This window comes from Lemur catta, chromosome 9, assembly GCF_020740605.2.
Source record: "Lemur catta isolate mLemCat1 chromosome 9, mLemCat1.pri, whole genome shotgun sequence".
NCBI lineage: Eukaryota > Metazoa > Chordata > Mammalia > Primates > Lemuridae > Lemur > Lemur catta.
The window spans coordinates 76,546,390-76,573,169 of record NC_059136.1 but is presented as its reverse complement, the minus strand read 5'-3'; positions in this window follow the sequence as shown (position 1 = coordinate 76,573,169).

The following is a 26,780-nucleotide window of genomic DNA, read 5'->3' as shown; positions in this document are numbered from 1 at the left end:
GTTATATTATTGGCAAAATTGTTATTGGCTCCATTATTCACATACCAGCAGGTTTTCTACCAGCAGGAGGAACTGAAATCACTCCTCAAAATAATGTAAAGCATTATCTGTGATTTGGACAAGAGAATCTGAGGACATGATAATGTGTGTAGGACTATATACCTCTTTCTTAATGTGAATATAGTCTACATTACCACTAAAAATGATGATCTGGTTTCTGAAGCATGTGTGTGCACTTGTGTGCTCAATAAATGTCAAGTAATTAGAAGGTGGAATAAAGCAAGGATGGAAGAAGGAAAGTATACTTATTCTAGTTTCCCCATTTTTTATAGCTGGAAGTCAATAGAAGCAAAAAACAAAGAATCATTCCTTGAAAAACTATAAGTAATTTTTATAAAATCAAGGTCTATAAAATTTATATTTTATGGTATAACCAGAACTGCCACAGTTATTTAGGCTTAGATTTCTATTTAAGTGGATTTTATGCTCTCCACATCAACTTTTTTACTATGATACATCAATTTTAGAGTTTTGAAATTTTTGATTTATCTCTTTGTTGAAGACATTTTTATGATCCACTAGCTTTTGTTAAAATAAAAAAAAAATCACGTGTATGCCATTCACTGGGCTACAGGTATTTGAGAATGTCCATTACATTCAGACTATTTTTTTAACATGAAAAACCTATTTTATTATAAAATATGAAATCTTATGCAATATTTCCAGTGTTGAAAATACCAGCATTTGTGATTATTCTCTTTCATAATACATAGACTTTTGCTATGACATTTTTCCACCACTGCTGCTATAAGTTACCTATTACTATGTAACAAATTAGCCTCAAATTTAGCAGCTTAAAACAAAGATATTATCTGAGTATCTGGGGGTCAGAAATCCAGGAGCAGGTTAGCTTGCAATGTTGGCTCAAGTACTCTTACAAAGTTGCAGTTCAGATTTCACCCCGGCTGAAGTATTCTGAGAGCTTGGCTGAGATGGAGGATCTGCTTCTTGTTGACTGGTAGAGTTCCTCAGTATGTGGACCTCTACCTGGAGTTATTCACAACTTTGTGGCTCGTTTACTCCAAATAAGTGATCCAAAAGAAAAAGCGATGCTGCAATTTCTTTATGACCTAGACTCTAAGTCACTCACTGTCACTTTTGCCTCATCTTATCACAGGAGGGGATTACATGAGGGTATGAATGCCAGGAGACAGGGATCACTGGGGGTCATCTTAGAGTCTGGCTATGATACCTTCCAAATTTTAATTTTTAAACTTTTTTTATGGTAAGATGCACATAACAAAATTTACCTAAAATTTACCATTTTTAAGTGTACAATTCAGTGACATTAAGTACATTTATAATGTTGTGCAACTATCTGGAAAAGTTATTTCCAGAACTTTTTTATCATCCCAAACAGAAACTCTGTACCTATTAAATAGTAACTCCCTATTACCTTCTTAGCAACCCCTGAGAACCTTTCTTCTACTTTCTATGAATTTGCCCATTATTAGTATCTAAGAGAGTCCAAATATTTGTTCTTTGTGTCTCGCTTATTTCATTTAGCATGGTGCTTTCAATGTACATCCATGTTATTGCATGTATCAGAATTTCATTCCTTTTTTATGGCTATATCATACTCCATTGTATGATTGTTGGATCGTATGGTAATTCTATATTTAACTTTTTGAGGAACCACCTGTTTTCCAGAAGGGCTGCGTCATTTTACATTTCCACCAGGAATGCAGGTGGTTTCCGGTTTCTCCACATCCTTGAAAACATGTATTTTCCATTTTACTGATAATAGCTATCCTATTGGGGGTGAAGTGTTATTGCATTATGGTTTGGTTTGCATTTCCTCAGTGACTAGTGATGTTGAGCATCTTTTCATGTGCTTAATGGCCATTTGCATATCTTTGGAGAACTGTCTATTCAGGTCCTACACCCATTTTTTAAATTGAGTTGTTTTTTGTTTAGTTGTAGGAGTTTTTTAAAAAAACTTTTTGGATATTAATTCCTTATCAGCATATGATATGCAAATATTTTCTCCCATTCTGTGGTTTGTCTTTTCACTCTTGATAGTGTCCTTTGATGCACAAAAGCTTTAAATTTTGATGAAGTCCAGTTTATCTATTTTTTCCCTTTTGTTGCCTGTGCTTTTGGTGTCATGTACAAGAAATCATTGCCAAATTCATTGTCATGAAGCTTTTCTCCTATGTTTTTTTCTTCTTCTTTCTTCTACATTCAGACTTCAAGGACAACTTAGTAAGGCATAAAATTCTTTGTTTGCACTTTCGCTTGGAATGTTGTGGATGTTCTTAGATGTTGTAGACATTCTCTTCTACCTGGTGGCACTTTCTGAATGCTCCTTTGGAGACATCTAACAACCAATTCATGTTTTCCTCATATGAATGACTTCCACTTACTGTCTGGAGGCCTATGTCAGTCATTATTTTTCAAGTTCAGTGACTTCAAGAATATATGCTTTGGCAAGATTATCCTGTATAATTTTTTCCTAGACTATATCTGCTCCTTCTAAGTGCAGATTCAAATTTTTCTTCATTTCAGGAAAATGTATTCTCGTATATCATTAAATGTATTTTAAATTATATGTCTCTTTATTCAGAGATATCCAATATGCATATGTTGGGTTCCCTTTTCTGTCTCCTATGTATATGATCTTTTTATAATTATAGTTTTTTCTATGAAGGCCACATGGAAAAGCTTATATTGGAAAATGTTTCTCTACTTACATTAGGGTAATCTTTCCAACTAAATACTGGGTCATGTTAGTTGCTTACTCATTAGTTTTCAATAGTTTACCATCATCTTAGGGATACATCTGAAATTCTGAACAAAACTCGACATCTCCTTTACTATTAGTAGTTTCATCTTGCAGTCTTCTCCCCAAGGTATCTACACAAGCTCCACTGGGCTTGTTTTAGTTCTGCAAATGTAATATACTCTAGTGCTTTTTTTCCTATACTTCCCATGTACTGTTGATTCAGCCTTAAGTGAATAAAAGGGGGTATTTTAGGAAAAATAATAGGAATATAGTATGTCAATTGACTTGGGGGTTGTGGAAGTTAGAGATCAAGAAATTTGTTGGAAGCACGTTAGAGATATGCAGATGATGTAATTAACAGCCTCATAAAAGGGGGCCATGATAATGGAAAGAGTGGACTAATATAAGAACCAATGAAAAAAAATATCAGTTCCTGAAATTAAAAAAAAAAAAAAATCAGTGTGCTCTTTCCCCCAAACCCATTCAATATTTTATATTCCTTAGTTTGTATTCTTATGCTCACTGGGTTGTCCTAACCTGAAACAAAAGGCATCCTGAATGTTTTTGGCTTTCTCCCCATATAAATATTCACCCATTCCTGTCAATTAAATCTAAATTTCTTCCCTCCTATTTCACTGTTACATGCTTAAGAGACCATCAGTTTCTTCCTTGCTTTTCCACTGCCCCTCTCTTAGGTAAGCCCTTCATTATTCCTTGCTTGGACTAAAGCAATAGCCATTTAAGAAGATTATTAGCCTCAGCTTGTATTTTTCCTCAAGCCTTCATCTATACTGTTTCCTGTGCAAACTTTATGATGCACAATTCTGATAAATCTACTTCTACCTAAAATTCTTTTGTGCTTTCTGACTGTATTCAAGAAAATATCCAAATTTGTTGCCATAGTTCAAGAGAACTATTTCTTCTAAATTATCTTTCTTTTATCTCTGTCTTCAATTCTTTCCCCTCTTTCTTGAATGCTCCATAGTTCACCCACATCTATTTGTGGACCCTCACCTATGCTATGATATTTTTGTTTGCTCTTTTGCTATTCACATTTGTACCTGAGGCACCCTCTCCTGCTTAATTTTTAATTATGATTTTTATTTTGTGAAATTTAAAAGGCACAGTAAATTCAAAAAACAACGTGGCAAACATCTTTGTACACTTCACACAGAATTAGCTACTGCTAACATTTCATCATAATCTGTTTAAATATTATTTTAATAAATAAAATAAAACTTTACAAATAAAGATGGTGCACTGTTTTCCCCAGTCACATCCCAGCTCTATCTGCCTCTCTGCTCATTTGGATGCATCTTTGACCATTAATTTGGTGTACATCTTTCCAATCTTTTAAACACATTTTCTGTGTGTGTGCGTGTGTGTGTATCCAAGGGTATACATAGTATTGTCTTATTTTTTTTGAAAAAGTATATAAATGATGCCTAATTATATAAAACCCTACAATTTGCCTTATTAAATTGTGTTTTTGAGATTTCCTGATGGCATTCTATTTCTCTTTAATTTTCATTTTATTTTTCTTTTAAAAAAACCTTCCTTTTAAAATCTAAGTGAGTGTAGTCAGATCTACAAATGCTTAATATTATTTTAATAAGATAACTTTACTTAGCTAGTTTAACATCATGACAGGATTCCACTAAAATAAATAAGTTGCTCTTTTACAAAGACTTTCCTTTGTCTCTGAAAAGGAACCTTAAGAATAATAGTTTATATCTAGGATTATCATCTGCACATTGTTTCTTAAATTCTAACTTGAAATAAAGTTTATTTTTCATGTAAAGAAGATTTAAAATTATGTAAACAAAATTAAAACCAAACTCTAAGGAGTTAAGGAGAAATGTTTAATTTAATAGATAAATTCACTTGCAGTAATTTCTTACGGTGCTTTGTTTTGTCTTATTTGTGTTTCACTGAAGACCCATCTGGATGTATGTGTGAAGAAATAGAAATTATTTATACAATTGCAGGAGCTTACTTGTATGTGAGTGCACACACACACTGGGTTTGTACATTATTTCAGCAGTGGGAAAGAGTGAGCCCAAGTCATATCTAATTAAAAATGAAACTCCCCAAAGAAATATGCATAGTATTAAATTCTAGTTTTTCATAAGTGTAATGAAAATTAAATAACTAAATTAGGATATATACTCTGGAGTTCATCTATCCATCAAAATAATTGTTTTTCTTTCTCTTTATTACTTTACTAATCAGTCTCTAATAAGTGACGAACCTACAATTGGTGGAGCATATGCTTGGAGTGTTTTATTTTTGCTTACTCTGAACTGATGGACTTTTATGCTAATTCAGTGCCCCTCACCTAGTCAAACCAATTAACATATTAATGTTGACAGAAACTTTGCCAGATTCTGGGACCAGTATCATTTGTCAAGTTCACAAAGCTTACAAGGATTTTACATAGCCAGTCATATGAATCCCTCCAAATAATATAGAAAGGTCTCTACTTCTCTTTACTCCCATGCTAAGAGCTGTATTGCCAGAATCATACCTTCTATTTGTATGTTCTGCAATCCTAAGATGTCCACCATCTGTTTGGTCAACGTGAAGGTTAAGGATGTCATGTGTATGCTTTTATAGCTTCTACTCATTGGTTTATTCTCTTTTATCCAATGGTCTAGACCAGAGTTTTTCAATCTCAGAACTATTGACATTTTGTCATGGGCATGGCAGGAGACCACTTTCGTGTCTCTAATAGGATATTTAGCAGAGTCCATGATTTTTACTCAGTAGATACCAGTAACACCTCCTCACTCCATTATTACCAGCACAAATATCTCCAAGCTTTGCCGAATGACTACTGCAGAGGGAGGGGATGGCAAAATTGCCCCCACTTGAAAACCACTGCCCTAGACAATACTATCATCTTCTACCACCACTATGATTAGTCCTATATGTTTGGGCAAAATGTATATTTGGGATACATTTCAATCTGATCTTTAGGGCTATGTTGGCTCCCATTGACTTGGGCTAAATTTATGTACAGGGGTGTATTATTTTATTTCATGTTTTATTTGAAGTAAAAGTATATCAAACAGATTTTTTTTTCTATTTTTGAGTCTCATTTCTGAAAAGTTACTTTAAACCTTAGCTGTTTCCTTTGGTATTTATATTTCTAAAATCAGAAGGAGGTGCTGCATGAGGTAGAGCTACAAATATAGGGCTTTGGTTTATTGGAAGTAGTGGGGCAGCAAGAACACAAACGTCAGGGGCTGGAAAACTGGCCTAACATTATGTCAGGGAACACTATTTGATAAAGCTGTTGCCTGTGATATATTGGACCAACAATGAGCTACATGAGATCTTGAAAATGTGTTTTCTCAATATTTTTATATAAGAGAAAGTGAGTATAGGTTAGCCTATTTGCCAAGTTCTCTCTGCTTGCAGCTTGTAATGTAGGTTGACTAAGAGTTGGATAATTTGGAATCTCAAATGTAAAAAGGAAACAAAAGCCAACTGATTCTATTTTACCAACAGAAGCAAATAGATTTCTCAGCCTGTGATAGGTGCCAACACAGCTCGAAGGTCATCTGTGTGGGGTTGACTTCTCATCCAAGCCTATTGTTTTACAAGAGAGGAGGTTGGGCAGAGATCAGAGGCCAACAATTAAAAAAATCTGAGTTATCAGAATTCATAAACTGTATCTGGAGAGAAGATGGTCTGTGTTTACTTCGATATAGAATTGATCAGGAGCAGAGTGACTACATTTCTATTATGTTTTTGAGGCAATTAGATTACCAAAGAAACCACAAGCTTGATTCACAGAAGCTGTGATCAGATCACCTCTAAAGGATCCCCAAATTGCATAAACAGAAAGAGTATTGTAAAGGCAGTGCAGCCTCTAAGAGAGACCATATCCATTCTGCAATGCCAACTATAGTCAAGTTGCTGATAGATTAACAAGGAGCTTTCTCCACTGATAAGGAATAGTGTTTCTGTGATTTCTGTCCAGCAGGATTTGAAAATTGCTTTGAGATACCCTATTCTAATTTCCAAATGGGAAATTTAATTTCTGTTATCCTGTTTCCACTTTACCCTGTACAATGGACATATAGTGGACATATAATGGGATATTTGCTCTCTATATCCCTCCAAAGGATCTCTCTTATGGCTCACCCTAGCTGGAAACACACAGCAAAGAAAATTCTGGGAAATGTAGTTCAGCCTAGCTAAATTGGCAGATTACAAATTCACAACAAGTGAAGCTGGTTAATCTCTGTTATTCTCTGCATTCCCAGATCAGTTTTCCATCTTTCCTTCTTTTCTATAGAACATAGGACTGGCTTCTATTCATTGCATCAGGGAAACTCGCTTGCATTCTGGCTTCTGGTTGGGTTTGGCCGATGGGAAGTGCTAGCATGAGGAATGAGCAGACAATGACAAAGACTGGTGTAGTTCTTTCACACTGTCTCCTTGCCTGGCTGGTATTCCTGCAGTAATTGCATTTCACAATGGCCATTAGTGCTGTCCAGAGGCTCCTTTTCATGTCTCCAGTTCTTTCCAAACTCCTGAGAAAACATTCCTTCCTCTTGCCCTTCAGGCTTAGGGCTGGTAGTAACATTCCACTGTTCCTAGTCCCTGGGTCGCCACCAACCATTATTGTCCCCTTAACTCTGCCCTCACATCTGCAAATGGTCTCTTTAATAAATCATCTTTAGTAATCCCTTCATAGTGTGTCAGGACTTTGTTTCCATTTATTTTCTGTCTCCTATTTGCATTTATTTCTTTTCTGTTTTTTATTGGGTTTTGTAGAATGTGTGAATAAACACATAAATATCTGGACATTTTAAAAGTCTATTTAAAAAAACAGTAGAAAATGAGAATTTTGTGGTAATTATAGATATGAGATTTACAATGGAATTTTTTCATTTTTCCTCAAAATAGATGCTAATGAGACTCACCTATATTTTAACACTGATTCTAGTTTTAAGACAGCTGAAAATTGTTTTATTTTCATGAAGCTTCAAACTGCTGCTGCTTCAGCGTTCGTGTTACTTCATAACTGCTTTACTAAACCTGGCGCTGTCATTGATCATTCTCCCCCGACCCCACGGCCAGAGGGAATTTTTGGCTCTGTTCACTGTCACCCACTATCATACTTTCTTATCTCTAATTTTTATATAATTTTTTACCCCTGGAGAGCTCCTACTAATTGAATTTTCTCAGAGTATGGGCCTTACAATAGATCTTCCTTCATTTCTGAATCTTGAGCAATGAGGTATTTAATCAATGAATCAATAAATAAGTAGGATGGAAGCCCCGTTTTTCAATTTTAGGCTCTTTTAAGGATATCTTTTGTCTTTGCTTCTTCCAGCATTTGGCAGATTGCTTAACTTATTAGGCTCTTAAGAAAGGTATGCTGGGTAAAGTTCAGAGATCACAGAAAACTAAGCACAAGGAAATTGTAATAACTTCTCGAATTTTTCTGAAACAGCTCTCCCTCCATTACACGTGGTTTGTATTATAGCTATCCTATTCCAGACTTTTCTCTGATTCCCTTTTACTGTGCTCAAAGACAGCTTCCAAACTTCCTTTAGATTGTTACATGGTCTGGGCAAATTGACCTTTACTTGATCATTTTCAAGGTGGACAGAATGATTTTTAGTAATTTGGACTTTTCAAAATGTTTCTTAAAGAGAGTAAAAGACATGAAGACAACTATTTGTAGCTTGAGTGGTAGTTGGCAATTTTCTTTCCACTTCACCAAATCTTCTATTTCTTTCATTTCAACTATTATTGAAAACATTTAAACTTTCCTGAGTTGAATTAGAATTAGTGAATTAAACGTGGCTTCTCTGTCTATACAGGAAACATCTAAGTTACATTTTCTTTTGTTCTTTTCTCTGATGAGTATGCCTGGTTTGTGCTGTGCTTTATGTCACCAGGTCAGTGTGTTCTCATTCAATATTAAAATTTAAATTATAAGAATACTTTGAATATTTTTGATTATTAAAAACCACTGGCATAACTCTCCCTCATTATTTTCAAATGCAGAGATGAACAATAACAATTTTTAATAATGATGGTATAAGGAAAATATAGAGGTAAAATTATCTGAATAAAGAAAATAATAGCATAAATTAACTAAAATTTAAAAAAAGAGTTTGACAAAACAAAGTTATCAAAAGTAGATTACCAAGAATAGGAGAAAGGTGATTTCTAAAGATATTTGGGCACTTGTAACCAGTAGGAGAGGAAGTTGGATGTTAGGCACAATAAAAAATGTACTATTTCATTTTTTAATAGTGCTGGCACATCATTGTCTCTTCACATGTTTGATAGATGAAACTAGTAAAGATAGCTATGAAGCACTTGATTTCAAAGAGTTTTGATTATTCCTCAAGGTTTACAATAGAATGCTTGCTGGTTAAATGGAGGAAGGGTATTTTAATACATTATTTGTTATGTAAGTACATGCAAACTTTTATCCTTTTTATATGAAATATGTTATTAGAACTATTTAATTCTGCAATTATACTTTCTGTCTAATATGTAATTTGTGTTACATAAATACTGCCTGAATTTAAAAATATCCAATTTAAAATGATCAATATAGCAACTATATATAAATTCATGTTTATATCCTATTGAGAGACATATTATTAACTTATTTACAGTGTCTACATAAGACACTTCCATAGGATATACAAAGTGTAAATAAGTGTGTACTTATCTGGAAACAAATATGAAATCGGTGACTCTGAAAGTTGCATACTCTTCATTGATTCTTATACATGTTGTGTGCCTTTGAAATGAAATCAGAAGTACATGCAAAGAAACTTTAGAATTAACTTCCAGGTATTCTAGTAGAACTGTAAGTCTGATTGCTATGTATTTACTTTATTCTTTCACAGAGTTTTTATTAATTTGATATCAATGAATTATGATAATATATTAATATAAGACTAATTCAAACAATTTATAAATACCTTAATTGTCTTTCCAAGGACTTCACAGGTAAACTTGCTTGGTCCATGAAAATCTTTGAGACATATGAGGTCTCTCATTTTTATTTGGCATACGCCACATAGATCATCCTTGTGCCTAATGTTCACCCAGCACCCAGATCCTGACTCACAGTTAGATTGTATTCATAGAGCCTCACTACTCTGCTACTTCCTTATCATTATTTTGACTATAGGAGCAAAATAATGATAATAGGGAAATTGGATCTGGTAAATATTATTGAATGAATAAAGAAATATATACTCTGAATATGAGAAAAACTCCTAAATTATTCAAAAATTTCATGTTTCATAATTCACATAAAAATGTTCTGTGTATTCATTTTACATGTACAACAGGTTAAATACTAAAAATGCTGTTCTATTTCAAATTTACAGTCTAAAATAAACATTGGCAAGATATAGGTTGTATAAAACAGACAAATTAATTACATGTGTATATTAAAAGGACTACAGATCCAAAAAACATGTTGAAACATCACACAGTTGATCTACTAATTAAATAAACCTGTTCAGATGGATAGCCCTATTACTTTTAAGGATTTTATTTATCTCTCATCTTTTAACAAAATTCTTGCCAACACCAATGTACTTCTAACTCCTCTTAATTTTTGGCTGAAAGGTATCTCAGAGTTATCTTTCTCATGCTCATTTTATTACACCTATCCTCATAGCATTGTTATCAATAGTATCGTTCTTACCAATCTTAGCTCCACCTCTACACTTATATTAATCAGGGTTCTCCAGAGAAATAGAACTGATAGGGGACACACATACACATTTATATTTATTTATTTATTATAAGAAATCAACTCACATGATTATGAAGGCTGAGATGTCCAATAATCTGCAGAGAGCAAGCTGGAGACTTATTCCTGAGTTCAAAGTCCTGAAATAACAAAAATAAGAGTAGAACTAAATGAAATTGAAACTAAAAAACAATACAAAGAATCAATGAAACAAAAAGTTGGTTTTTTGAAAAAATAAATAACATAGACCACGAGCCAGATTAACCAAGAAAGAAGAGGATTCAAATAAGCTCAATGAGAAATGTGAAAGGAGACATTACAACTGATACCACAGAAATACCAAAGATTATACATGATTACTATGAACACCTTTATGCACACAACATAGAAAATCTGGAGGAAATGGGTAAATTTTTGGAAATATACAACCTCCCAAGCCCAAATCAGGAAGAAATAGAAATCCTGAACAGACTAATAAGTAGTAAGGTTGGATCAGTAATTAAAAAAAACCTCCCCCAAATAACAAAAAAAGCCAAGGACCAGGTGGATTCACAGCCTAATTCCACCAGACCAACAAAGAAGAACTGGTACCTATCCTACTCCATAACATTGAGAACAAGGGAATCCTCCCTTACTCATTTTATGAAGCCAGTATCACCGTGATACCAAAGCTAGGAAAGGACACAACAACAACAACAACAACAGCAACAACAACAAACCTAGGGACTAATATCCCTCATGAACATAGATGCAAAAATCCTCAACAAATTACCAGCAAATTGAATTTAATAACATATCAAAAAAAATAATTCACCACAATCAAGTGGGATTCACTCCAAGTGTACAGGGAAACAATACATAAAAAATAAAGTGATTAACCACATGTATGGAATTAAAAGCAAAAAAACATATAATTATCTCAATAGATGCAGAAAAAGCATTCATTAAAATCTAGCATCTCTTCAAGATAAAAACACTTAACAAACTAGGCACAGAAGGACCATAACTCAAAAGAAAAAAAGTCATATATGATAAACTGTCAGCCAATCATACTGAATAGAGAAAAGTTAAAAGTATTCCATCTAAGAATTGGAACAAAACAAGGATGCCACTTCTGGTCAACATAGTACTTGAAGTTCTTGCCAAAGCAATCAGGCGAGAGAAAGAAATAAAGGACATTCAAATTGGGAAAGAAAAGATCAAAATCTTCCTGTTTACTGATGATATGATCTTATATCTACAAAACCCTAAAAATTCTTCCGAAAGACTCCTAGAATTGATAAAAGAATTCAGTAAGTCTCAGGTTACAAAATTAGTGCACAAAAATCCGTAGCATTTCTATACACTAATAAAAACCAAGCTGAAAATCAAATAAAAAACATAATCCCATTTACAATAGCTACAAAAAAAATACCCTTAATCAAGGAGATGTAAGACCTCTACAAGGAAAACTGGAAAATATGGGAAAGACTAACCTTATTATTAGTGTAGGAAAATAATTTATGACTGAGACTCCAAAAGCAAATGTAATGAAAACAAAAATAAATAAATATAAATGGACTTAATTACACTAAAATCTTTCTTTATAGCAAAAGAAATAATCTAGAGTAAATAGACAACATACAGAATGGGAGAAAATATTCACAAGCTGTACATCTGACAAAGACCTAATAGCAAGAATCTATAAGAAACTCAAATAAATCAGCAAGAAAAAAATAATAACCCCATTAAAAAGTGAACAAAAGACACGAGTAGACACTTTTTAAAAGAAGAGAAACAAATAGCCAACAGATGTGTGAAAAAATGCTTAACATCACTAATCATTAGGAAAATGCAAATTAAAACCACTATGAGATACCACCTTACCCCTATCAGAATAGCCATTATTAAAAAATAAAAAAAAATAGATGTTGGGGTGGATGCAGTGAAAAGGGCTTGCTTATACACTGTCGGTGGGAATGTAAATTAGTACAACATCTATGGAAAACAATATGGAGGTTTCTCAAAGAACTAAAAGTATATGTAGCATTCAGTCCAGCAATTCCACTACTGGAGATCTATCCAAAGGAAAAGAAGACATTTTATAAAAAAGATACCTTCACTCATATGTTTATTGTAGCACAATTCACAATTGCAAAGATATGAAACCAATATAAGAGCCCACCAACTAATGAGTGGATAAAGAAAATGTGGTATATATAAACCACATTTTATATATATATATATATACACACACACACACACATATATATACATATAATACACACACACCGTGGAATACTACTCAGCCATCAAAAAGAATGAAATAATGTCTTTGGCAGAAACTTGGATGAAATTGGAGGCCATTATTCTAACTGAAGTAACTCAGGAACAAGAAAAAATAAATATCACATGTTCTCACTTATAAGTGGGAGCTAAGCAATGGGTATGCATGGTCATACAGAGTGGCTTAATGGACACTAGAGACTCAGAAGGGGAAGGGTGAAAGAGGGGTGCAAGATGAAAAACTACCTATTGGGTACAAGGTACACCATTCAGGTGATGAGTATATTAAAAGCCTAGACTTTGCACTATGCAATTCAGCCAAGTAACGAAAAACCACTTATACCCACTAAATCAATTTAAATAAAACCAAAATAAGAAAGACAAACACATATAATATGTTTTATGGTAATGCGTAAGATTAATAAAACAAAAGTTAAAGTGCTAAAGCATATTCTTCCATCATCATTAAAATAAGAAAGACTTTGGTTTGTTTACATATTAGCAATTAATAATAATGATATACTTTTATATTGATGATATGTATATAACTTCTAGCCTAAAGTTTTTGTAAATTATTAAAATCTAAAGCTAATCTAAAATCAGTGTTTAGAAATGGAAGCCAGACAAATATCAAGGCTTTAACTCAAATTTCAGCTGTAACCCTAATGAAACTAGAAAAATTTATGGGAAAGAAAGAAGGACTGGAACTGTTTCTGTAATAATTTTCTCTTCTGGGAAGCAAAGCACAAATTCTTTCACATCTGGGGAAATGAGTGGAGTAGGATAGTAAGTACCTCCCCTGTACTAAAAGAATTATATTAAAACTAAATTTAGTTCATAATATGCAATGATTTTTTTAATATTTGAGGAATCTTCAAATGTTATGAGAAACAAAGTTAAAAATAAAACGAGTTGAATGGCTAAACATTTTTCTCTGTATTTTTCAACTGCACAGAACACTTTATGTAGTCACTATTTTGATTTGCCACAGAATTATGTTAGAAGTGTGACTGACTTAGGATGAAATCTCTGGATGTGCTCTGTGATGGAACCTCATTCATTATAGCACAAAATATTAATTTATTTTCACATAATAAAATGAAAAATTTAACTTCAGATTTACCAGTTGGATCCAATTTGAATAACTTTAATGACTTTTCATGCTAATTTGGAAATAAACATTTTATAGGGAATAAAATTATTGTGTACTAGCTAAATTTCACATAATACTAGTTGTATTGTTATTATAATGGTTAAATTGCTTTCCTCATAAAAATCTCCAACTATTTTTGAAATAATATTTCCAACAATCGCAGATTTTTATACATATTTGTAAAGAGTCTCTTCAGAAGAATTCCTAGAAACTAGAGAAACTTGGATCTATCTGCATTTTAAGAATTATTACGCTACAGGCGTGTGTTTAAAATCAAAGCTTATAACCTATTAACTGTTGATGTGTTAATGTAGGGGGAACATGCAAATAAGTTTATGACACTCTTGATCATACTCAGCATCTCTAGCTATTTGTCAGAAACATTAAAATGAAACTTGGCTAGCAGACAAGCCAAATAAATAGAATATTAAAGTAATTCTGTTTGGAATAATTTTTAAACTTTCTTTTCATTTGGTAAAGTTTTACTTTCATCTTGAAGGTCCAGTTGAAAATCCTACTCCTTACTGATTTACGGCAGTAATTATGCTCTTTTAAATTCAATGTTTACTTCTTTATGCTCCCTGGTATATTTTACAATGACTTTTTACATATAGATTCTTTCCTGAACATATACTATTTGAAGTTTGCATATTATTTTATTCATGAGCATATTTTAACTAATGAACTCTCCCTATCCTAGCTGCAAAGCAAGACTCTATGTCTAGTTCTAGCCAACGAAATGTTATGTCTGTCACTTATTGGTTGAGGAATTTAAGAACTGTTTAGGAAACTCCACATTATCTCTTCTCTGGGTCTAAGAACCATGAAAGCTTCATGTTGAGATGATTGCATCTTGTAATGAGGGGGGCCTGGATTCCTGAGTTTCTGGATATGGGAGAATCACCATTGACCTGCAATGGAATGGCAGGAGTGAGAAATAAACTTCTGATGTGTTATGCTATTGAGATTTAGATTTTTCTCTTCATGGCAGCCCACATATACATAAACACACCCCTAGTTTCTAATAGTCTTCCTAAATTCTTAGTTTCTTATCTACCACACATAGTACCTGCATAAGAGATGTCAATAATAATGAATCATTAAAACGTGTATAAAATCGTATTAGAATGAAATGTCATTTTTATTCATTTTATTTTGTAGACTTGGATATAAAGTTCATTCAAATAGTTATTCATTCATTTAGCAAATGTTTGTTCTGTGTACACTATGTGCCAAAAATTGTCTGCCTTAGGTCCTGGTAATTTAGCAATAAATAAATGAGAAGCTTAAATTCTACTGTCAGGGACAGACAATAAACAACATAACTATGCCAAATATATATGCTAAGGAGAAAAAAATAAAGCAAGAAAGGCAATGAGACAGGACTGTTGGCTTCAATTTTAGAATGAGTAGCCAAAAAAGATCTCACTGAAAAAGTGACTTTTGAATAAAGAACTAAGGGAAGTGAATGAACAAACCATCAAATTGAAGGAAAACTCTAGCATACAAGAAACAGAATGTGTGAAGGTGGGAGCTTGTCTAGACTCTTCAAGACACAGCAAGAAAGTGAGCATGACTAGGGCCCTGGAAATGAGGAAGAGAGTAGGAGTTGACACATTCTGAGAGCTAAAGAGGGCCCAGATCATTTAGGGCCTTGAAAATTATTTTAAGGACTTTGGCTTTTATTCTGAGATGGAGGGCCCCTGGAGGGTTTTGAGCAGGGGAGTGACATGATATGAATTAGGCTTTAATAGGACCACTCTGGCACTATGTTGAGAATAGACTGAAGGATGGTAGCACTGAAGCAGGAAGACCTGTAGGAGTGTAACTAACTGATATAATACAGATGAGAGATGCTGGTGCCTTGGACCAAGTTGGTAACAGTGATGGAGTGGAGAAATGATAAAATTTGAAATATATTTTGGAATTCCAGACCATAGGATCTTGTTATCAGACCAGATATGAGGTTGAGAGAAAGATTAGCTAAGAATGGCAAAAAGGCCTTTTAGCTTGAATAAGTGGAGGAGTACAGTTGTCATGAAGCAAGGTGCGAAGACTATAGGAGGAACAGTTTTAGCAGAATACCATAGATCAGTTTAGGATGTATTTAGCTTGAGGTGCCAGTTAAACAAGTAAGTGGAGATGTCAAGGCTCTTGAAAATATGAGTCTATACTTTAATGGGGGAGTCTAGGTAAAAGATATAAATGTATTAGTTGTCAGTATAAGTATGTGGTATTTGAAGCTGTAAACTGGATGGCACTAACAATGTAACGGCGGTATAGGGAATGGGTTCAAGGACTGAGCCCCAAAGCATTTAAAAATTTAAAAGTCAGAGATGAAAAGAACCCAGCAGAAGACCTTGAGGAACAAGAGCCATAAAAGTAGGAGAAAAATCCACATGAGTGTGATGTTTTGGAAGCTACATTTTAAAAAAAGAATTTCGAGGAGAGAATCATTAACTGTGTCAAATACTCCTAACTTGATGAAATAGATGAAGTCTGAGGAATGACTATAGGATTTTGCAAAATGAAGGACATTGCTGAAATTGGTAATGGCTTTTTGGCAGTGGTAGTGGTGGGATTTAATTTGGCGGATTCAAGAGAGAACAGGAAGGAAGAGATAGAAGACAACTAAGCGAAGACTTTTTCAAAGGCTTTTGTTATAAAACTGGAAGCAAGGAATAGGTGCCTAGAGGGAGGAGTTGGGCCTAGGCAGTTTTATTTATTCAAAATAATAGCTTGTTGCATCATGATGGAATGATTCAATGGAAAGGAAAAAAGTAGGATGCAAAAGTGGAGGCAGTTTGGGGAGTTTATTTTTATTTCTCCTGTATTCTTGCTGATGTAGAAAGCAAAATAATCAGCTGGGTGTGAAGAAATGGAAAATTTCAGGGATTCAGGAGAACAATTACCTAGATAGTAGGTGCAAAAACAGATTAGATAAATATAATATTATTCATAGGCAGGCTTAAGGGCCCACTTAAGGCTTGTGATTACAATAAAGCAATCAGCATTACTGTCTATTTTCTCTAGCCAAGTTCATCTGCTTCTTGGAAGTGGTGTCACAAGAGGACCAAGTTCCAGTTAGGGCACATAGGAGATGGGAACTTTCATGAAAGGGTTGAGTATAAACTTTCAAAGTTATTTACTGATGATTGACTCTAAAGTCTAGAAGGCTAAACTTTGGGAGATGGGAAGAATTGGGAGATGGGGTCAGAAGAGGAGAAGGCCAGAGCTGAATTAGAATTCGGCCTTGGCAAACCGGGATAAAGGGCAATGATGACATTAGCTTTTGTGTTCCCAAGGCAGTGACAGTGAGGTAGTGACTACTTAGGGGAGGGAAGAGGAAAGTGGGAGTAGGAGGTGGAGGAGCCGGGAACAGTAAGGGGAGGCTGAGTATTTGAGTCTATCCCTTGGCTTCTGCTAGTCTTTGAGTCCTGGAGAGCAACGTAGGGCCAGTTTGTTGACTCTCTGTGATGGCGCTGGTCAGAGGGAATGTATTCCAGGACTGCAGGCTCCGTCTTGATTTGGTTGTAATGATTCTAAGTGCTTTCATAAACCAATTCAGCAAAGCTCATTCATTGAGGGAGCTGAGGACCAGAATGTGTGGGAAACGTTATTTCTTTTTTCCTAAACTGTGTGATTTGTCAAAGCTGCCTGCCTTAGATTACACTTTTCATCTACCTCTTTCTATATTTGAAAGTGAGCATTCTGCTAACCAGATAATCAGAGCAAGATCAACTGAGACCAATCAATCTCTGGAAAATGACTTTTGGATGAGGTATAGGAATAGAGAGGCAGAAGTAACTTTCAAACACAAGACACCTGGACAGGTGCTAGGTGGCATCATCCTTACACTATATCTCTCACTTTTAATTTAATCTTATTACTTCCTTCTTGTTTGTAGTCTGCAATAATCTTATTTTCCTTGCTCTTTTTTAACTTTTAATTTAGTACTCTATTCATTATTTAGTTTCCTCTATAATCATTCTGACATTCTAATTCTAAAGATAAAACTTCATTTAAAATAATTGTCTTTGAGCACTACTTATTTTTTAGTTTATTTTATTCAGTTTAGTTTATTTTACTTTAGCTTTATTTTACATATAGTAAAATTCCCTCTTTTTGGTGTATGATTGTATGAATTGTGACCATTGCATAGAAACATGTAAACACCACCACAATTAATATACAGAATGGTTTCATCATTCCTAAAAATTACCTCATGCTGTCTTTGTATCAAACCTCTCCTCCCACCCCTGCCCACTGGCAACCACTGATCTGTCCTATGTCCCTAGATCTTTGACTTTTCCAGAATGGAAATCTAATCAGAATGTCATTGATCTTTATTCATGACAGAAATTACATTACCCCAATTATTCAAGGCAGACATTTGAGAATCATCCAAATAATTCCTTCTTTAGATTCCACATCTAATCAATTTTATGTCTTCTGTAATATTTCTGGACTACCTTCTTCCCTTTCAATGAGTTAGGAGAAGTGAGAAAAGGAAGTTATAGGAATTTCATGTTTAATCAGCATGTTTTTGATATTAATAGTCATTATTCTTCAGTTTTACTTGGGACTTTTCCTTAGAAGGCAGATTTTATTGATCTTTTTTGTAGATTTATGTCAGTGTTAGGAGAAAAAGTTAAGATTGTTTAGGGCAGAACATTTTAAATGTAGCTCGTAGCTTTCACTGTTCAGGGAGTCCACAAAATAAATAATTTGACAAAGTGAAAATATTTTCTTGTGATGAATAGCGAGCTTAAGAATGGAGAATTGGTAAAATTTAAAATTAAAAGAAATTCTCGTAATCTAGCCCATTAGGTTTTAAAACAAAATGATTAATTTTTTTTCTACTTCCTCATCACTGATTTAATGCTGTCTTATTACTGGAGTATTGAAGATTTCCTGTACAAACATGCTATTTCATATCTTTGCTCTTGATTCTCCTTCTGAGCATCAAAATAAGGATTAGTTCTCTAACAATATCTAAAGTATGTTTTTTCATATGTTAATATATATATTCATTAATATAATATATAAATATACAATATATAAATATATATTAACATATACATTCATTATTATAACATGTTATAATAACATATTACATAAATGTTAATAAATATATATGTTAACATGTTAATATATGTTTATATATTCTGTATAATATATAATAAAATAACATGATATTTATTTATATTAATATTTATATGTTAATATAATATATAAAATATAAGTATATTTTATATATGTTAATATATTTTTATATTTATATAGAGAGAATACTTGAATCTGCATTACATAATGAGAATTGCTTAGAGTTTGCCACAATATTTACATATGAACTATGATACAGGATAGATTCCTTATTAAGGGACTAGTTGCCGCCCTTAACAATGTGGCTAAACTGTGTGCTCCAGCCTATACTGCTTCATCCCATACATGTTTTGGGAAATATGATATAGTGTAAACTTTACTGTAAGATGAGTGCCTTTTTCCCTGAGTTTTGAACGTTCAAAAAATATAATGAATATGTGAAGGTCTTGATCCTGAAGACAATGGAAATTTCTCAGGCAAAAGGAAAAGAATAGTAAAAACCAAAACAAGCAAAAACATGACCAGCACACATAAGTACATAGAGAATATTTTCATATTTGATTAAAGTCTCAGTTTTTTCATCAAATTTTACTAAATATAGAGACTGTGTTGACAAGTGAACAAATTGCTAGACCTAGAAGATGAAATCTTTTTATCAGATGGTGGATTCAAAAGGAATGAAGATAATTCATGTTATAGTGACCAATGAAAAAGGCTTCTTTTAAGTAATCAGGTGAAATGACTTAAGGGTGAGGACAATTAGGTAGGTCTTGAGGGTGTATGTCCCCTAGAAAGTCCACCAATTGTGTACTGTTCAAAGATCTATCTAGCTACAAATTGTCTTTGACTCAGAGCTCTGTTTTTTTTTTTTTTGAGACAGAGTCTCGCTCTGTAGCCTGGGCTAGAGTGCCGTGGCGTCAGCCAAGCTCACAGCAACCTCAAACTCCTGGGTTTAAGCAATCCTACTACCTCAGCCTCCCGAGTAGGTGGGACTACAGGTATGTGCCACCATGCCCCGCTAATTTTTTCTATATATTTTTAGTTGCCCAGATAATTTCATTCTATTTTTTGGTAGAGACGGGGTCTCGCTCTTGCTCAGGCTGGTCTCAAACTCCTGATCTAGAGGGATCCACCTGCCTTGGCCTCCCAGAGTGCTAGGATTACAGGCGTGAGCCACCACGCCCGGCCAGAGCTCTGTTTTTGTTGGTAGACAAATTCCAAGATTTTCTCTTGGCTTTAAGTATTCCCCATGTGAGTGCTCCCTTATATTTCAGAGTTGACCACAAGTCAAGTGAGAGTTAAGCTGCCTGCCTCAACCTGTGCTTATTTCTGATTCTTATCGGAATCCTTTTGATTCACCTGTATTGATATGAGTTGAGTACACAATGACATTTTGGTCAACAGCAGACAGCATATAAGACTTTTGTCCCATAAGATTATAAAGGAGCTTAAAAATTTCTATTGTGTAGTGATGTAATAGTTGTTGTAACATCATAGGACAATTACTCTATTTATTTTTATAATTTCATTTAGCCTAAGTGTGTATATAGTCTACAGTAGTGTATAGTAATGTCATAGGCCTTCACATTCACTCAGCACTCACTAGCTGACTCACCCAGAGCAACTTCCAGCCCTGCGAGCTCCATTCATGGTAAGTGCCCTGTACAGGTGTGCCATTTTTTATCTTTTATACTGTATTTTTACTATACCCCTTCTATGTTTAGATAAGTTTAGATACACAAATACTTACTGTTGTGTTATGGTTGCCTACAGTATTCAGTCCAGTGTATGCTGTACAGGTTTGTAGCCTAGGAACAATAGGCTGTACCATCTAGGTTTGTGTAAGTGCACTCTATGATGGTTGCACAAATACAAAATTACCTAATGATGTATTGCTCAGAATGTATCCCTTTGTCAATTGATGCATAACTGTATTGTCTGTCCCATCATGTGGCTCCACTATATCACATACAGGTCTCCTTTCTCTAGTGTGAAATTAGTTCATTTATTAACTAAGTAAACATATTATTGTCTCAACTATCTTTCTTCCTGTTCACTATGTCAATTCCATAATTGATTTAATTAAATTTTGGAAGGAGATTTACTGAGTAACGCAAAAATTTATGGTAGAATAATTGTTTACTATGTTGTCTGATATGCTTTTTCTTTCAACCAGTCTATACTCTCAAATATAGTAGATGAAAGAAAAATTATTCCTGGCAGATGAAAGACCTTAATAGTAATTTTAGTGGTTCGAATCCTCTTTTTCCTACTAGATTATTTTGGAACATGTCATTTTTTTTTTTTTTTTTTTTGACAAGAGTCTTGCTCTGTTGCCCAGACTAGAGTGCTGTGGTGTCAGCCTAGCTCACAGCAACCTCAAACTCCTGGGCTTCAGATAATGGGTCTCAAAATCTGTTGCAAGGAGATAGGAATAAAAGAAAAGCAAAATCATTAAAGGAAGTTTTACATTTAGGTGTTTCTTTCAGGCATGTTAGATTTGGGTCACCATCTACTATGGAATCAAAAACATGGAACTCATTACAGCCTCACCTGTTTGAATCTTTGAGCCTCTAAATTTAACCCTAACCCTAACCCTGGAACAACTGCTAGAACCTTTGACTAGATGGCTTAGGAGACATGGAAAAAAAGATAATCAGGGAGAAGTTGAATAGGAGGGCAAAATTGTGAGTACTAGCTGTTTACCCTTGTCCAACTCTGCAGTCTTCACCCCAGCGATCGGTGAAGGGCAATTTCACCTTTTTAATTTGACTCTTTACTTTCGTATCAAATATTAAGCCTACTTACTTTAGTTCTATTCATTAAACACTCATTGAAGGCCTGCTTTGTGAAAGTCACTCTGCTAGGTAGCAGAGACACGATGATAAATTCCAGGTACACTTAAATCCCTCTTTGAACAGGTGATTTCAAATGCAGTTTAGAGAAATTGCAGTTGATGGAGCAGAGAGAGATTAAAAATTAGTACATGACATTTTTTCTTAAAGTATTGGTTTAGGAAAACACGATGAAAAAAACATCTGAAAAAAAGGTGACATATAAATATGTTTGTATCCAAGTGGTGCAACAGAGTTATACAGTTTTCTAATCTCTGAGACCTTAATTTTTGTATTTGTTTTACAGAGTATTGAGTTTCCTTTCTCACATCTATTATATTAGGAAAGAAATGAGAGATGAATGGGCCAGATAGGAAGTAAAGAGGAGATAGCAAGTGTGTATATTAAAGGTTAATGGGAAAGAAGATAGGAGATTAAGTTGGAATTGAGAGGAAGTGTTAGTGGAGTACTGAGAAGGAAATTGAATGGGACTAACATATGTTCAGAAAAAAAAATGAAGAAGAGAAAAGAGACACAGGAAGCAACCTGAACAGAAAAGAAACATAAGTACATACTTAAAAATTTTTGGAAGGAAGCATCTTTGATGAATTTTTGCTTGTAGCTGATTTTAAATGCTACTGGAATTTTAGATTTAAACTTTTCATTTCAGATACAATGTCACTGCTAACATGAAGGAGATATGCTTTTGAGGAGGGTTGAAAAAACAAGATGGTGCTATTTTATTACAGAATGAAGCATGTACATAACTGGTGAAATAACATTTAAATATGTTATATATAATAAAATATAAGTAATTATTTATGTAATATTTATATTAATTGTATTTAGCATGTTAACAAAAAGCCTGTAAAGAAAACATTTCTTTGTCTTTGCTCATACCACATGCTAACAATGTGCTACTGATCTCTAAAAGCAAAATTCAATACTATGAATGATTTAATAATATAAAAGCTTATTTCTGGTTCCAGTTTATGTAATAGCTGTAGTTAAAGACTAGGAACCCCTATACTGCTACAGTATAAAATTGAGAATGATATAAATTTTTAAAAGTGAAACATAAAATAAATCTTCCACCCTGGGAAATGTGTATAAATAGACTATCTCTTAATTTCAACAAGCAATACATAAGAAGAAAATGTAGCTGACTTAATTGTATTACATCTTACAAACATGAGGTAATGGTGCTTTTGATGCATGACTATAAAAGATGACTGGCAAGTTGGTCTGTATCAGTGTATCTGCAGGGCAACCAGGGAACAAGTTGCCCTGAGTGAAAGGATCCAGTGTCTGGTATGCCTGGCAGGCATCGTTCTATACCAGAGTCCACAGCCTCCTGTCATTGGGCTGTGCGATGCCATCCACTAACATACAGCTCCCTTGCCCAGATTTCAAGTTCATTGTACAGAAATCTTAATTCAAACTTTAAATCCAGTTTTTAAAAGTTGTAATCTCGAGCAAGTTACTTAATCTCCTTTTGCCTCAGTGTACATATCTGAAAAATTAGGATAATAATAACTTCATAAAATTGTTATAAATATTATGTCAATTAACATATGTAAAGTACTTAGAACAGTGTCTGGTATGCAGTACGTGCCTAATAAGAGTCAACTAAAATATAAAGTCAATAAAACTATATTTTTTCCCATCCAGTTTACTTTTTTATCTCCAATACTACTATATAATAGGTGTTCCATAGTATTTATTAAATGAATGAACATATTTGATATATTATGTAGCCTTTTAAAGATGAGATCATGAAACATGGAAAATAATATTCTAGCTGGCCTGTTTAGCATTTTTATACATTATTAGAAATTAATAAAATAGAATTCTATCATATGCTTTGGTCTCTTATGAGATTGGTAACATTGGATCAATAAATCAGTACCTGATCTCCCTTGGAAAACTGATAAAATGCAGTTTCTGAAGCTGGAAAAATTAAGGGTTGCTGGATGGAGGCAGTTAGTATAATGACTGAGAGAACTTGGAATCTCAGATCTACCATTTACTACCTGTGTGATTTGGGCTGTCAGCTAATCTGTCGTATGTTTTCTTATCTATAATATTGACATAATAATCATACTTAGAGGGTTCTTTCTGAGAATAAAATAAGATAATTTATATAAAGTGTTTTGCAGAGTGTGTAGTATATAGTAAATCCTAAAAAAGTGTTGCTGCCAAACATAATATTAATTCATTTATTAATGCAACCAACAAACTTTATTGAAGTAAATGCCATGCTAGATATGCAAAAACAAATAAGATATGGCTCCTATCCCTAGGAAATTTCACTGTAGTAATGTAGGGGAACAAATAAAAAGGCAATTACCAAATAGTGAAATTGCTATTATAGAGATAACAGGGAATATTGGTAGCCCACAGAAATGGAACTTGAGCAAGGTCCCCATTAAAATATCAACATCATTTTTTGCAGATCTAGAAAAAATAATTCTACGCTTCATATGGAACTAGAGAAGATCCATATAGCAAAGGCAACCTTAAGCAAAACGAACAAACTGGGAGGCATCAATTTACCAAACTTCAAGCTACACTACAAGGCTATAGTAACTAAAACAGCATGATACTGGCATAAGAACAGAGACATAGATCAATGGAACAGAATTGAGAATCCAGATATAAAACCATCCTCATATAGCCATCTAATCTTTGACAAAGCAGATAAAAACATACACAGGAGAAAAGAACCCTTATTTAATAAATGGTGCTTGGAAAATTGGATAGCCACATGTAGAAGACTGTAACAGGATCTGCATCTCTCACCTCTCACAAAAATCAACTCACAGTGGATAACAGACTTAAACCAAGGGAAGAAACTAAGAATTCTAGGAAAAAATGTTGGAAAAATTCTAATAGACATTGGCTTAGGGAAAGAACTTATGAAGAAGACCCAAAGGCAATCACAGCAACAGCAAAAATAAACAAATGGGACCTGATCAAATTAAAAAGCTTCTGCACAGCTAAGGAAACTATCAGAAGAGCAAACGGACAACCTACAGAATGGGAGAAAATATTCTCATGCTGCACACCCGATAAAGGGCTCATAACTAGCATCTATATAGAACTCAGAAAAATCAACAAGAAAAAAATCAAACAACCCCATTAAAAAGTGGGCAAAGGACATTAACAGAAACTTTTCAAAAGAAGATAGATTAATGCACAACAAACATATGAAACAATGCTCAACATATTCTGAAATTAAAAATAAAAAAAAGGCTTCCTCAAAGACCTGTGTGAGTTGAGTGTTGAAGCAAAAGTAGATTTATGTGCAGACGGAGGGAGCTACAGCAGTTCAAAGCATGGGGAAGAGAGAACACATGGATAGTACTTCAGCAACTTTTTAAATACTCAGTATAGCTGAGGGAATAAAAATATGGAATGCAGCTTAGGTTTTCTGTTAAAAATAAGAAGAGCAATAACATACTGGCATAGTTCTTTAGAGGTTATAGGGTATCTTTATATATTATATCTCTTGAATTCTTATGCAAAAACTCCAAGAAGAAAGACAGGTGGGTATTATATTCTGTATTTTGTACAGGACACTAAATCTGATTTTAGAGACTGACTTACAGTCCTATACGCATTGCTAAGAGTGAACACTGAACCTTGATTCTTGTGCTTAGCTTCTAGTGAACTCTGAGCTAAGGCAGAAGCAGAAAGTTAGGAGAGAGAACTATCTCCTGATTTTGCTCCTAAGGGTAATGGTGCTTGGCAAAATATTATTTTGTATGTATTATCTTGGCATTGGCTATAAGACTTGCTTTATAGTTCTCAGTTGTGTGTGAAATAGCTCTGTTAATGAGTACCATTTAAAAAATCCTACTTGATGTAAGGTTACAAATGTTGTGGCTGGTACATGGTGTTCAATATTTGTTTGTTGAATGACTGAGTGATTGAATGACTCCATAGTTATCTGAATCCTTAGTAGTGTTATTCCAGATACAGTTTTGCAGCTAAAATAAAAAATTTTCTTAATTACATTTATATACAAATGGCTTCACTGGCAATATATTTTGAAATTTCAGCATTTTATTCATTTTGAATTTTCATGAGGTTAATGTTTATTTGTTTTTTTACTTTTTAATTGTCTTTTTTAGAGACAGAGTCTTGCTTTTGTTCCAGGCTGGAATGCAGGGGTACCATCATAGCTTACTGCAGCCTCAAACTACTGAGCTAAAGCGATTCTTCCACCTCAGTCTCCACAGTAGCTGGAAGTAGAGGTGTGTGCCACCATGCTGGCTAATTTTTCTTATTTTTTGTAGAGATGGGGTCTCCCTATATTGCCCAGGCTGTTCTTGAACTCCTGGCTTCAAACAATCCTCCCACCTTGGACTCCCAAAGTTCTGGGATTACAGGAATGACCTACTACACCCAGCCTCATGAGGCTAATGTTTATTAATTAATAAACTAATTCATTTATTTGGCCAAGAAATATTTAGCACAGGCCTACTATGTCCTAGGAACTGTGCCAGGTACAACATATATCATCTGATCTAATCCTTACCATAATCCCATGAGAATGTTCTATTATTTTCTGCTCTTTTCTAGAAAAGGAAACTCTAAGAGAAAAATAAAAATTTGGCCAAGGTTACCACAGTTAACAAATGGAAGAACTGGACTGTCAATCCAAGATCCCCCTCCAGAGCCCAGGTGCAATTCACTTTTAGTATAACAATTTGTTAAATTTGTATTTGTTGATTTTGTAGGATTTTTGTCTAAGTTGTATGCATTTCCACATGAATTATGTTAATTATTCAAATGAATATATTCCATTCCTTAGAATATGAGATTAAGGATGAACATGATTTTTGTTTTAGTATATTATTTTCTCTTCAGCTTTTTGATAGT